Source organism: Pinus tabuliformis, chromosome 1_2 (assembly GCF_031772625.1).
Source record: "Pinus tabuliformis cultivar Carrire ecotype Pingquan chromosome 1_2, CPIR1, whole genome shotgun sequence".
NCBI lineage: Eukaryota > Viridiplantae > Streptophyta > Pinopsida > Pinales > Pinaceae > Pinus > Pinus tabuliformis.
Window position 1 is genome coordinate 943,123,906 of NC_142298.1, and position 12,430 is coordinate 943,136,335.

Here is a 12,430-nt window from a genome sequence, read left to right on the forward strand (position 1 = left end):
ATTCATCAAGGATACAAGAAAGGTGCGAAAAGAAAAGTGAAGTCGTAGCAAGGGTGGCACAACTCTATGCGCCCAAACTTGGGCGAGGCCGCACAAAAACATCGCATAAAAGTGTATCGGGTGGAAGTCGTGGGCAAGGAGTGCTCGTTGTTCTGTGAAGGAGGGTGCGGTGAAGGCGCTGAGACTTGACACAGGTGTCTCAGGTGGCTCGGGTGAGCACCCACCCGTCGTGCAAGGATAAACAATGGGGACTTGGTGGAGTCGCTCGCCGGAGCGAAGTTGGTGCACGGTGGAACGTTGGTGAAGCCGGTTGTGCAAAGAGGGTGTCTTGGTGACTTGGTGGAGTCACCCGCCCGTCGTGCACGAAAACAAGGCTTGGTTGTGAAGTGCAGAAGGCAGCTCGTGTGAGAGCGCGCCCGCCCGACTTGGGAAAATGATTTTGGTTATCACACGGAGGTGTGATGAAGTTGTAAAATTGGCAAAGTATGAAACTTGGTGTTACCAAGTATACTTGTAAAGCTTTGTAATATTGAAAGACTGTATAATATATTATTCGGGCAGACTCATTGTTCAAGGAGTTGCCCCTCCCTTTATACTGTGCAATTGTGTTCTCTTGTATAATTGTTGTTGATAATGAATGTGTATGGGTGTTCATTGGTATAAAGGAAACATAATAATTACTTGGTTGCGAAACACAAACTAAGTAGGATAAGTGGTTAGGCGTAGTCCACGAACATAAGTATTGGTGAAAAGAAAGTGTTCGGTGGTGCCGCACCTCGCCAAGAGTGGTTGAAAGACTACCGTGGCTCCGGTGTCATGACAGGTGGTATCAGAGCTAGTATGAAGACTTGGAGGAGTCTTGCAGGAAGCTGGGTGAAGCAAGTGTGTAAACACTTGGAAGTTGGTGATAGGTACTTGTAGGTGAAGGAAGTTGATTTCACATACAAGTGGAACAAGAGCTGGTTCATTTCTTTCAGGGAACTTGGAGAAGGCTGAAAGGCAAAGATGGTGGATGAACCTACGACGGGTGAATCTAGCCATAATGCAGGTGAGGTCTTCTGGTACAAAGTGTTGGAACAAATGGGTCGATGGAGTTCTAATTGGGTTTCGATGAAGGCTGAGAACATGAAGATTCATGAAGGCTGTTAGGAACTAAGGAATGAACTTAAAGAACTCAAAAGCCAATGCGAAAGTACGACAGATGGTGAACTTAAGGAACTTGATGAGGAGATCCAACAAAGTGGTCTTGGTCTTCAAGAGCTCTTGGATGAAAGAGCCCGGTTAAGGAAGAAAAGTGCCATGGTGGAAGCCGAAATCAAGAAAATTGATGAGGAAATAAAAAAGAAGCTTCTTGGTAAGAAGATCGTTGTAATTGAGCAGGAAGAGCTCGACTACATTAACATGCTAGGAACTCACTACCGAGACAATCCAGAGGATGTTCGAAAGCTTAGTTCTATGAAGGTAGTGAATGGACACTTGGTTGGTGCACTTGAGTAGAATGCGATGGAGGACAAGCTTGAGGGGAATCAAGCTAGACCAAGATCGAGTTGCTTAGAAGAGCCAAGCAAGGAAGTGAAGTACCTTAGGAGGAATGTCAAGTTGGAGCACAAGCCAATTGACACTTCTGAGGCCGAATTCTTGAAGAAGGTTGCTGATGTGAGACACAAGATAAAGCGGACAGAAGGAGGTAATTCCTTGAAGCTGAGTTTTGTGCAGGTGACCGTGAAGGGCAAGAGATTTGCAGCTTTGGTGGATACGGGAGCTACTCATAGCTTCTTAAGCAGGAAAGCAGCAAAGTCTTTTGGGAAGAAAGCAAAGATGGAGAGGGAATGGAGTGCTTTCAAAGCAGTCAACTCTACCATGAAAGCTGTTATTGGTGTGATGGAAAACACTCAGGTGAGAGTGGGATCGTGGTTTGGAAAGTTGGACTTGAGGATCGTGGACATGGATGATCATTCTATGGTGCTGGGGCAAGATTTCATGAGGCTTGCACAAGCCATACCAATGGTGGACCGGGACATTCTCTTGATCATAGCTGAGGGAAGAACCATGATGGTTCCGATGAATAGAAGGAGTTGCTTGGGGTATAGACCGAGGATGAATTCTATGACTTTGTATCCCAAAGATCTGAATGTGAAGCATGAGGATGTGGAGCAAAGAGGACTTGGGAGTATGACTCAAACAATGAAGGAAGGGAAGTTGATTAACTTCGTTGCAAGAGCGAGGAAGGATGAAGTAAGTGAGAGGCCAATCTCACGAACCTTGGAGCACTTGACAGAGACATCTTCTACTAATGATCTTCACAATGGAGTTGTGAAAGAAGGGAGTCTGAGTACTACTTCAAAGCCAGTGGTTGGAGAAGATTATGGAGGTAGAGATCCTACTCGTACAGTGGATTTTTGCAAGTATGCTATGGGCATATATGACTTTCAGTTGACAAAGGAAAACCTTAGGGAGCTTGGGTGTACATGTGAGGATATTGAGGTTGTGCACAGATATTTGAGGACACAACATCAATCTGATACATGGGTAGATGAGAGTCAGGGAGGAAACTTCCTGGCCCTCCTTTCTCTATAGACAACCTTGGAGATGGGTTGGTGCAGGGACCTTGATTGGAAGGGGCTGCACCACCTTTACAAGGGGCCTTGGGAGGAGGCTTCTTTATGACAGATTACAGACTTGGATGTAGATGGCCAGATGTTGGGATGAAGTCTACATGGGTTGGACATCATGGACAACTAGAGTCATGGACATCAGGTTGGAGACATGGAGCATGACAGTTATGCAGGGACATTATGCAGGAGCATGTGTAGAGGTGTCATTCATGGACATTCTATGGGGAATGCCGAAGCAAAGGATGTTGTGCAGATGTTGTTGTGACATGGAGACATATGAGCTGGTGGAGAGGTTGTACACTCTTGTGCAACAAGGCCATGAGCTGAACATGTTGTAGATGGGATGGAGTTTCCATGGACCTGAGCATGGGAATTGGACAGATTCTTGATGAGTCCGAGATGTAGCAGAAGTCAAGGAAAGACTTATGGTGGCATAAGGATGTGCATTCTTGTGGTTTGGGCGTATGGTTGGATTAGCTACCCAACTAGTTCGAGTCATGAGGGGTACCAGTGTGCAGACAGATGTCGGTATCAAGTGGAGTATCTTGATAGGCAGCCTACTGAGGGACGACACATGATGGAGATGGTAGTTCTACATATGTTGCAGGGATGTTTGCAGTATGTGGAGGAGTTGATATCATGGATAAGACTGTTCGTATATGGAAATCTTGATCTTGGTGGACGGCATGTTGTCGAGGACGAAAACAACTTCAGGTGGAGGAGGATGTAAGGACTTCAAGTCCTTGACTCGCCCGCTGATGCAAAGTGCGAAGGTTGGCTAAAGGAAAAGTGCGCACGAGCTTGCAAAAGGGACGAGCAAACACTTGGAGCGTGCGTGCATACAAGTGTTGAGCAAGTCACATGTTTATAAGAGGTGAGCGAGGGCGTTCATTGAAATAAGCCGACGGTGGAAGGTTTGTTAGTTTGGGCGTTGGTAATGAGCCGACCGAATGGGAAGGCAAATGAGGGCGTCGGCTTGGTAAACAAAATGCAGGTCGGTCATCAATGACACGACCACTTATGGAGCTTATATATTATGTGCATGGATGGATCATTTGAACTTCAATCTTCACACAACGAACTTGGTCATTCATCAAGGATACAAGAAAGGTGCGAAAAGAAAAGTGAAGCGACAGGAAGGGTGGCACAGCTCTATGTGCCCAAACTTGGGCGAGGCCGCACAAGAACATCGCATAAAAGTGTATCGGGTGGAAGGCGTGGGCAAGGAGTGCCCGTTGTTTGGTGAAGGAGGGCGCGGTGAAGGCGCCGAGACTTGACACGGGTGTCTCGGGTGGCTCGGGTGAGCGCCCGCCCGTCGTGCAAGGATAAACAGTGGGGACTTGGTGGAGTCGCCCGCCGGTGCGAAGTTGGTGCATGGTGGAATGTTGGTGAAGCCGGTTGTGCGAAGAGGGTGTCTTGGTGACTTGGTGGAGTCACCAGCCCGTCGTGCACGAAAACAAGGTTCGGTTGTGAAGTGCAAAAGGTAGCTCGTGTGAGGGCGCGCCCGCCCGACTTGGGAAAAGGATCTTGGTTATCACACGGAGGTTTGATGAAGTTGTAAAATTGGCTAAGTATGAAACTTGGTGTTTCCAAGTATACTTGTAAAGCTTTGTAATATTGAACGACTGTATAATATGTTATTCGGGCAGACTCATTGTTCAGGGAGTTGCCCCTCCCTTTATATTGTGCAATTGTGTTATCTTGTATAATTGTTGTTGATAACGAATGTCTATGGGTGTTCATTGGTATAAAGGAAACATAATAATTACTTGGTTGTGAAACACAAACTAAGTAGGATAAGTGGTTAGGCGTAGTCCACGAACATAAGTATTGGTAAAAAGAAAGTGTTCGATGGTGCCGCAACTCGCCAAGTGCGGTTGAAACACTACCGTGGCTCCGGCGTCGTGACACCCGTGGTGGTGCGGCCTTGGGCAGAGGGCCTGCGTGAATCACCCCTCCGCTTGCCCGCCGCCCTGGGCGAATGGCCTACGTGAATCGTCCCTCCGCCCGCCCGCCGCCCATGGTGGCGCAGCCCTGGGCAGAGGGTCTGCGTGCAGGCCCTCCGCCCAGGGTCGCGCCACCACGGGCGGGTAGAGGGGCCATGGGCCTTTTTTTTTTAAATCGTTAAGAAAAAAATCAAATTTTTTTAATAATTAAAAATTAAATGAATAAACAATTTTTTAAATTTTAAATAAAAAAATTATTTTTTTTAATGATTTTTTTAAAGAAATGTTTAAAAAAATATTAAAATTAAAAAAATAAATAAATAAGAAAATAAAATAATTAAAAATTGTTTAAAAAAATATTTTATATATATATATATATATATATTAAATAAAAAATGTAAGTTTAATTAAAAAAAAAAAATTAAATTTTTTTAATCAAAAATACATATTTCTATATATATATATATATATTTTGAAAAGACATATTTTACGTCATTTTCATATATATATATATATATATAAAATGTTTTTAATATTAATTTTACTAGTTTTTTATTTTTTATTTTGTTAATTTTCTTCTTTTTTGACTAGCGGAATCAACAATGGCAGTGGTATCGTACTTGCGTTACATGGGGTTGAATCCCACCGGCTGCCACTGTAACCTCTAGGAGGAACCGCCCAACCCCCAAGGACGGCCCTTGGATAAGACAAGACTCGAACTCGTGACCTACACAGCAACACGGACGACTTAACAGATCGTCCATTGACCACGAGACCAAACCTCTGCGGGCTTAATTTTTCTAGTTTTACTTAAATTTTTTTTTTTCAAATTCTTTTATGGTTAAAAAAAAATAAATTAAAATTAAAATAAATTAAATTATTATTATTAAATATATATATAAATATAAATATATATATATATAAATATAAATATAAATATATATATATATAGAGAGACAATTTTTATATATATAAAGACAAAAATTGTCTATATATATATATATATATTTATATTTGTTTTTTTAAGTAATATATATATATATATATATATATATATATATATATATTTATATATATATATATATATATATATATATATTTATATATATATATATATATATATATATATATATTTATATTTGTTTTTTTAATCTTAACTTTAGTAGTTTTTAAATTTTTTTAGTTAATTTTCTATTTTTTAAAATCTAGTTTGTTTTTAATTTTCAAATTTTTTTTAGTTTTTTGTTAATGTTTTTTTTTTTTGGTTTTACCCATTTTTTAATGTTTTTTTTTGCCAAATTTTTTTATGGTTTACAAAATATTTTTTTTAAACATGTCTTTTTTACTATTTGTTTGTTTACAAATTTTTATTTTATTTTTTAACATTTTTGTGATTGATTTTTTTTTTTGTCTTTTTTTTTTATATATTTGATTTGATTTTTTTTAATTTTTATTTTTTAATTTATGTTTTGTTATTTTTTTTAACCTTTTTTTTTCATTGTTTTAATTTTTTATTTTATTTTATTTTATGTTTTCATTATTATTATTATTATTATTATTATTTTTAATGTTTTTCGAGATCATGATAAAATATTTTACGTTATTATTTCGAAATGTTGAAATTCTACCCTTGAAAAAAAAAAAAGTGTTATCCCAACGTCAACGCTTTTCGTTTTAAAACATGTTGAAAATTTACCCTAGAAAAAAAAAGTTGTTATTCCAGCATCAACACTTTTCGTTTTTAGCACAGTTTTTGATGTTTTTACGGGGTTTTTTGGCAAGAGTTCTCGTTTTGAGTTTATAGTTCCCGTTTCAAAGTTTACATTGTTTCTAGTAGAATAACCTTCGATTTCTTTGCAAGATCCACCTTTTCTTGAAAGGCTAAAAATTGATAAAGGAATAGAAAGGAAAATTGTTTTACCATATTATGATATGCTAGATGAACTTAAGAATATTTACATTAAAATTCCTTTATTACAGTCTAGAAAGGGAATAACAATATTTGCAAAAACTATCAAGGAGCTATGCATTAGAAAACCAAGAAGAAAAAGAAAATATATTAAAAAAATTCAATTGGTAGGGAAAATTATTGATATCAAGATGGGAAAACCTATTGTTCAAAAATATCTAGATCGTGGTAGTCCCATTGTGAAAATTCATATTAATGGTGGTGATATTCCAAAAACTTTAATTGATCTAGGAGCAACCGTTAACATCATGAGCAAACAAGCAATCGAGCAACTTAAGCTTCCTAATATTCAATATACTCCTACATTATTACAATTAGCAGATAGATTTCTTATCAAACCAGATGGAGTATTAGAATATGTGTCTATTTCTCTAAATTCTTAGGAATATTCTGTAGATTTCATGATTTTAACTCCCAATGATAATTTATGATGCCATCCATTGATCCTTGGTAGACCATGGCTAGCTACAATTAATGCATTCATAAGTTGTAGATCTAGTGATATGTATATCTCTAATGGAAATTCCATTAGGAAGTTTACCTTGTATCCTCCTGCAAAAAAAATAACTGAAGTAGAAAGTGCGATTTAGATAGATGATGATAATGAAGACTTTAATGATTTGCAACCAATTTATACTTTTCCACAATTAGATGAAGAAGATCAATTCATAAATTCAATGAATAATAATCATTCCTTTTCATACTGTAAGCAAGATCAAACTTTTCAGGAACAATTATGCAATATTGAATATTTATCATCTCACCGAATTGATTTACATTCTATGGAAAATTTTGGCAATTCTCAAGTAGAAAGTTTTCCAAATAAAACATTTAATATTAACAATAATTTGGAAGAATTTCAAAAGAGAAAATTGTTGGCATTATGATACATTTGTTGTACTTGATGGCAACCCACTCATCTCAGATGATAAATTATAATGCAGCAAAGTTCACGCACTTTTATGCAGAGAAAAGTTTATTTCATGTAGAGAAAAGCTCACACACTTTTATGCGGAGAAAAGTTTATTTCATGTCGAGAAAAGTTCACACACTTTTATGCAGAGAAAAGTTGATTTCATGTAGAGAAAAGTTCACGCACTTTTATGCAGAGAAAAGTTTATTTCATGTAGAGAAAAGTTCACGCACTTTTATGCAGAGAAAAGTTTATTTCATGGAGAGAAAAGTTCACGCACTTTTATGCAGAGAAAAATTTATTTCATGTAGAGAAAAAGTTCACGCACTTTCATGCAGAGAAAAGTACCTTTCATGAAGAGAAAATTTCACGCACTTTCATGGTTGGTTCATGGTATTAGTTCGACAGTTTTTGATCCTATGGTTTTGGCCCGTGGTATTGCATCCAAAAGTGTTGATCTCACGCACTTTCATGGTTGGTTCATGGTATTAGTTCGACAGTTTTTGATCCTATGGTTTTGGCCCGTGGTATTGCATCCAAAAGTGTTGATCTCACGCACTTTCATGGTTGGTTCATGGTATTAGTCCAACAGTTTTTTGATCTTATGGTTTTGGACCGTGGTATTGTGGAAGGCCTAAGACTATAAAAGAGGAAGGAGATCATTTGGCAAAGCATCATCGAATGAATTGAATATCTAATAAGTGCTAGATCTGAAATATTTGTGATTGGGTTATGGTGCAGATCTGGATCTGAATGAAGGAGGAACCTTAGCGCATAAAGAAGGATAAGTTCTTTTGATGGGTCATAATCTTTATGCTTGAATAATAGTATCTTTGCATGATTTTGATCTGTTATATGAGGTGCATGCTTGATCTATAAATCTGACAATCTGGGTTAATTAGTGTCTGAATATTTGAAAGAAGGAATTATCCTTTATAGATCTGCACGCAGGTTTCAGGTTGTTGAAGTAGCGTATATCTTTAAATTATGATCTAGCTGCCTCTGTATATTACTGCAGTATTCTGGGTTCAGAATTTGGTGTGTGGTTACTGTTACTGTGTTCTGGGTACAGCTGTCAGAGAAGTGTTTACTTGATTCAGTGTTAATTGGGAAAAGGAGATTGTTTGATGCAGATATACTTGATGAATTATTGATGTTCATGGATCCGGTCTGAAAATTTATGAAACGTGGTCCCTGGAAGAAAGAGAAGGTTGTAGCCTTCAGTAGGCCAGCACCTACGTACTAGTATCTTGGCCAGTACAAGAGCTAAGAGGGTTGTAGCTCTCTGCAAGTTGTAGCCTGCGTACTGGTAAAGGACTGCACCAGTACAAAATCATTATAAAAGGAGTTTCTAATTGAAAGAAGATAGAGACATATTGCAGCAATTGATTTTCAGCCACGTTGGGTTTCCACCTTATATCTGGTGTTCTTTTGTGTGACTATTTGCTTTTCTTGTTCCTGCTCATTATTTTATGATACTGACATACAAAGTAATGATCAATATTTGAAGAATTATTCAAAGTATAAATAAGGAAGATAGATTGATAAGAATTTGATAATACTGATTCACCACCCCCCCCCCCCTCTCAGTATTATTTCCAACAAAAATTAATACAGATGCTACAAAAACACTCTTTTTCTTATGCATGGGAGTACACTGACATGAAAGGGATTGATCCTAAAACTTGCATGCATCACATTTATATTCAAGAAAATGCAAAACCAGTTAGACAATCAAGAAGATGGAAGTTTCGAGAGAGAATGAAATGAAAATTAGGAGTGAGCGGAATGGATATGACACAAGATTAAATGATGACGAAGTAAGGCGTTGATGGGAGAGGTGGTGTTTCGTCTAGATTGTACTTCACAATTTCGAGATCTTATTTCAAAGGATCGATGTCGTGTTTTAATTCCAATAAGACTTGATGTGACCAATGATGTAATGATGAGATGATATGGTATAATGGTTATGAATGTGATGACAAATGTGTAAGGTCTTCAACTTATTATTGTAATCATCCATGAATCAAAACCTAAGCTCTTATATGAAATCTAATTCAAACATTCCTACATACCTTTATTTTGGTGTTCCCTCATATTTTTCTGTAGAAATTGGATTTGATTGCAAATTGAAGATCGACTGCAAAAAGATAGAAATTTCATTTCTACTTTTTATTCTTGAACTTTCTTTATTTGATCAAAAGAAGACTTATTTATTGTTTCTGCTGCTAATGATGATGAGTAAAAGTACTGATCCTTATGAATATATCTTGGCACCTCAAAAGAAAGAGAAGGACAAAATGTAATAGGGACAAGAAAAATATTTTTTGAAAATCTAAACTCCCTAGAGATCTTGGTTTTCAACTAAAATTTTATGTATAAAAAATGGCAGCATAGTTGGTTTTCATATATATATATATATATATCTGTGTGTGTGTGTGTGTGTGTGTGTGTTACAATGAAGTCGAAAAGTGAGGAGAAGAATCCCCTTCCTTAACCATTTTGAATTAAGAATTCTCTTGCAAATATTTGACAAATTCTTCCCTTGTTAGTGGTTTATGATACAACCTTAATCTATGACCATTAACAAGGAAAATAATTTGTTCATCATCAATAGTTTTGATTTTGATTTCTCCATTATAAAAAAATAATGTCAATCTCATAAAGACCAAGCCAATGAGTTTGAAATTTTCCTTGAAAATCTTTGAAGTTGGAATAAAAAAGAAGATCCCAATCACCTTCCTTTAATTTTTCAGCTTTCATAAAGTTGTCATGCCACTTAGATCTTTGTTGCTGAACTATGTTGGTTCTTTGAATGACATCTTGTCGGATCTCATCTAGCTCATTCAATTGTGCCAGTCTTTGCTTCTGAGCTTTTGATAGATCAAGGCCCAATTTAGGTATGTTTCTCAAGGTATCCACTTGGAATTCAATTGGAACCAACACTTGCTTTCCATAGACAAGCTCATAAAGAGTATGTCCAATTGTATTCCTCCGTGTAGTTCGTGGAATATTTGTTGCCTAATCCTTTCTATGCAAATGCGTAGTTTTGGTAAGAATTGCTTCAAGAACTTTGTTGGTAGATTTCACTTGTCCATTGGCTTGTGGATGATATGGAGTAGACTTTTGATGCTTGATTTTGTACTGCTCCATGATCTTTTGCACCAAATTTGATATGAATTGGGTACCTTGATCTATTACAAATTCTCTTTGGACACCAAAACGAGTAAAGATATCCTAAAAAAGAAATGTAACTACAACATTTTCAGTTGCAAGAAAAGAGGTTTAGCTTCTATCCATTTTGCAACATAATTCGTGCAAACAAGTATGTACCTTTTCTGTTTAGATGGAGGATTTGTTGGTTTAAAAAAAATCTAGAGCCCATTTTTCAAATGGTTCTACAAGTACCCGTGGTTGTAGAGGCATCTCATTTGATGGAATGGGTTTCCCCACTCTTTGACAACTATCACATGTTTTGACATATTTTTTGGCATCCTTGAAATGGATGGCCAATAATATCCCAAAAGAAACAATGTCATTTTGAAACGGGAACTGATAATGTTACCTATTTCGTAGAGATAGCAAAAAAGTGACCTGATTTTGAAAAGGGGCGACGCAGAACACACATATTTTTTTTAGAGCATAGTTTTTGGCACTTTAAATTTTTTTATGTACATTACATTTTAGAATGTTAGTGATCTGCATGCTAATTAAAAAAGTGGTGATTCTGCATCAGACCCTTTTTTTTAATACCTATTTTTTTACTTTAAATTTTCTAACATATGAAATGTAAATAATTATTTTCTAAATTTAACAATATTTTACACTTTAAATTTTTTTATGTCAATTTTTTTTTAACATTTAAAATATATATATATATATATATATATATATATATATATATATATATATTCAATGGAGAAACCTGTGAGCAATTTATGAAACCGACGTTTCGGACTAGCTAGGTGAGTCCATCATCAGGGTAATGAGATCTGTATTTTGAGAAGAGAGAGCCAAGAAAATTGTGAACCTATTAATGGAAGGATGGAGAGATAACTAAGGGGAGGTGAGGCCGGCTAGATTTCCATGAATTTATAGATAAATTAATTAAATTAATTTTAATTTTGTTTTTAAATTTTATTTTAGCTAAAAACTAAATTAAAAATAACATTAATCTGACCTAAATTAAAAATAAAACAAAAAATTAATTTTACCTAAGTTAATTTAACCGAAATTAATCTAAATTAAATTATTTATTTAACCTAAATTGATTAAATCTAAATTAATTTAACCTAAAATAATTTACTTTAACCTAAATTAAATTAATATACCTAAAACAAATTAAATTAAATTAATTTTTAACCTAAAAAAAAATTAATTGAACCTAAAATACTTTACTTTAACCTAAATTAATATACCTAAATTAAATAAATTAATTTAATTTTTAACCTAAATAAAAATTAATTGAACCTAAAATAATTTTAATTAGGTTAAATTAATCTAACCTAATAAATTTTTGTTTTAATCTAAGATAAATTAGTTTACCTAAATTAAAAATAAAATTCAAATTAATTAACCTGAATTAAATTAATTTAAACTAAATTAAATTACTTTGACCTAAGTTAAGTTAAATTAATTTAACCTAAGATAAAGCTAAATTAAAGTTAGGATAAATTTAAACTAAATTTAAGTTACAATTAATTTAATTTAATTAATTAATTAAATTAATTTTAAATTTAGTTTAAATTTTGTTTTAATTAGTTAATTAATTTATATATATATATATATATATATATATATATATATATATATAATTTTAATTAAGTTTGATTTTTATATTAAAAGCATGCGCTGTGAATGCTATCTCAGGGAGGAATTTGTAAAAATTAAAGTTACTTTACTTTGTCTCGTAAACCATAAAAAAAAAATTGGGGAAAAAAAAAACAAACAAACAAAACAAAACAAAACATTGTCAAGAGTTTAAACT